The following is a 3251-nucleotide window of genomic DNA, read 5'->3' as shown; positions in this document are numbered from 1 at the left end:
ATAATATTGAGATATATAATTTATATTGCATTAACAAGCTCTAAGCATTATTAGGAACTAATAATGGGCATGCACTATGTGCATGTTTTTTACTTTTTAAAAAGTACTTGTAAAAAATGAAGAATTGAAAAGTATTTAAATTTATATAAAAAATTAGTTTCAGTGAATTATAAGGATATTTTAAGATAATTATAAATAGTTATTAGGATATTTTAGGTAGATAATCGAAATTTGACTTATATCCTATTTTTAAGGGGCTGAATTTTTTTCTTTCTTACTTAATTATTAATTTTTTTAAAAAATATTTATATAAGGGTAAATTTGACAATAAAAAAAATGATACAAAAAATAAATCCCTTTTACTTATAGTATTAGAGAAGATTTTATGTATATTTTTTATTATTTTATATATTCTTAATTTCTTATTTAGTTATTAAAAAAACTAGAAAATGATGTTTGATATTGTAATTAGTTGATAGCATAGAAACGAAACATGAAAATCAATTTTTCCCGCTAAAGAAATTATTTATTTATTTATTTATTTATATTTTTAGTATAAATATTGAAAAAAAGTGAAACTTTTACAATTGTTGAAAAATTTATAATAAAAATTTTAAAATTTATTTTCTATAAATAAACAAATCTTAATATTTTATAATATTCTAGAATCTAAGAAAAATAAAAAAAAATTCAACCCAAAAAATATTATACTCTTAGTTGTTTTATATATTCATAACTGATTATTTAGTTATTGAAAAACTAGAAAACGATATGTGATATGTGATACTGTAATTACTTGATAATATGGAAATGAAACATGAAAATTGTTTTTATCACTAAGAAAATTATTTATTTATTTATTTATCTTTTTTGTATAAATTTTGAAAAATAAAAAGCGACACTTTTACAATTTTAAAAAATTTATAATTAAAAATTTAAAAAATATTTTCTATAATTAAACAAATCTTAATATTTTTATAATTTTCTATAATTTAAGCAAAATAAAAATAATTCAACTTAGAGAATATTATATTTTCAAACAATAATAGTGTCCGAAAGTGTGTATTTTAATTTTCAAGGCTAACATTTAAATTTATTTAGATTTAAATAAAATTTAATACAATTTAACTATATTTAGTCTAAATTATTAAAAATTTAAATAGATCGAATTTTGTGATTTGCAATTGAAATGCCCCTAAAAAAAAAAAAAGAAAAGAAAGCAAAGAAACATTTTTCCCGCTATAGCAAAATTGATATTTTAAATTTAAATATTAAAATTCCAGCCAAAACAAAGACCCTCATTTCCCTCCATCAGAGCGAGGAAGATCTCTTCGTCTCCCTCTGCACATTCGCTCTTCTTCTCCATCAATTCCTCTCTCTCGGCGTTTTCGCCATTGATGTTGTAGTTGTAAGGTGGTATAATCTTGTATCAGGTATGCCTTGGTTATTACACTATTACAGTTTTTCAGATGGGTGCTATAACAGCATTAAAAGCCCTAATGGTTTATCCCACTTAAGGTCACTAAGGTTCCTTTGTTCCAAGCGCGTAAATGTGCCCAGTGAGCTACTTGAGTATCTTCTTCCAGCTGTCCCCTTCTTGAACAATTATGCGCGGTGACTGTAAGTTGTTTAGTGAATCTCAATCAGTGGTTCATCACTCCAGCTGAAGCGCTAGCAGATATCATCCTGTTTCCGTTTGCAATACTCGGAAGTTTCTGCCTTGAACCTGGTATCGTTCAAAAATTAATGGTAAAAGAATATCATTGCATATCGCGAACTCTTCCCAGCTTGTCGAGCTATATATGATTGGTGCGTGATGTAGCGGACTTGCAATTCTTGCTGTTTTTGGGTTATTTTTCTCAGCTGGAGACAATTACCTTAAGCTTTGAGCATTGCGAGGTTAGTTTTAAACTTTTGCTGAAGTTTAGGTTTTTGCTTCCTAGTGTTTTGATTGGTTTATAAGATCTATTGTCTTGTTATTTGTTTGGTTTTTCAGGAAAATATGGTGCTTACACAATTGCCTGAATTAATCAAGCTTATGCAATTATGTTTTAAAGTTTACACCAAGAATGCTGACACTCCCCTTGGTTTTACTTCGTTGAAAAGGGAGCACCTATTTTGCAAAGATTTACATTGGAGGTGCGTTCTTACTATATAACTCTAGTCTTAATTTGATGACTTTGGTATTTAAAAATCCATTTCTTAGTTTTCTTCATTGAATATAGCTTCATTTTCTTGGAAAAAAAAAAGCCATTTCTTAGTTATGTGAATGGAATATTGGTTTAGTATATTATCTGCACTTAGTTCCTGACCTTCTCTATGATCATCTGTGGGAGATCAGCTATATGATTTTAGTGAATAGTATGGGGTTTTACTGTGATTCACATCACTAAAGAAACTGTCATGGTTGTTTGTACGTATGTGTAATGTAGTTTTATAGTTATTGCTTTATTTTAGTTTTGGTAACTTCGCTGTCATAATGCGTGTTCTTGAAATAGAGTACATGTGTTTACAAGATTGATCTACAATCTAATTCATGGTTATTTTTCTTTTTGAGAGTCTCATTTTCTAGAAGATTATATCTTGTGATACATGCACAGTTTCTATTATAAATTTATATGAAATTATGATTCCAGTTAACATCTTGTGGAAATATAGGATATATGGGATCTAAATTTCCCAAAGAAATAACAATTTCAGTATCTTCTTTTGATTGACCATTAGGTTGTATTCTAATAATCGCTTCACTTTCTGTAGAACACAAGCATACACAATGTTTCTTTCTACAGATGCCGGTTGATACACAATGTTTCTGATTAATCATTTGGGTTATCTGTGAGGTTCATGAAGGTCTGGGTCATGTTGAGATTGATTTTATTCAGAATCATATGGTTTGAGGTCAACTCTTTTATCATTTGTGGTAGTATTGAAACTCTATATGAAATCTGGGTCCTTAATAAAAGGGTTCAACCAATTATTTGACTTGCCAATAAATTTAAAATTAGAAGCTAACCAGTGTATAGAAGCGTTAAAATTTGCAAAAAATATCATAGTTGCTGATTATGAGTTGGAATAGGGTGGCACAAAATATAAATATAATATTTTGAAACATTTTTCAGTTAGCAGATTGGGACTCGATGAGGTTGGAAAGTCAATCCTGCTAAATATAGAAATAATGATTGTCTTATCTATATTTATATCTATACTATATAAAAATGCAATTAGTGTAAAATCATTTTTGGAACAAAAAT

At 27.5% G+C, this 3251-nt stretch overlaps 1 long non-coding RNA gene across 2 annotated transcripts; it reads left to right on the top strand.

Moving 5' to 3' along the window:
• The first annotated feature begins 1318 nt into the window (after positions 1 to 1318).
• Positions 1319 to 2977, top strand: LOC131159346 (uncharacterized). Of its 2 annotated transcripts, XR_009137787.1 has the most exons (4): positions 1321 to 1433; positions 1519 to 1899; positions 1997 to 2139; positions 2758 to 2971. It is a non-coding gene; the product is annotated as an uncharacterized LOC131159346 (long non-coding RNA). The 2 variants fall into 2 exon arrangements; XR_009137788.1 differs by having other exon boundaries at positions 1319 to 1899; positions 2758 to 2977.
• Positions 2978 to 3251: the final 274 nt, after the last annotated feature.

This window comes from Malania oleifera, chromosome 7 (genome assembly GCF_029873635.1).
Source record: "Malania oleifera isolate guangnan ecotype guangnan chromosome 7, ASM2987363v1, whole genome shotgun sequence".
NCBI lineage: Eukaryota > Viridiplantae > Streptophyta > Magnoliopsida > Santalales > Ximeniaceae > Malania > Malania oleifera.
This window is presented reverse-complemented; position numbering and strand designations above follow the sequence as displayed.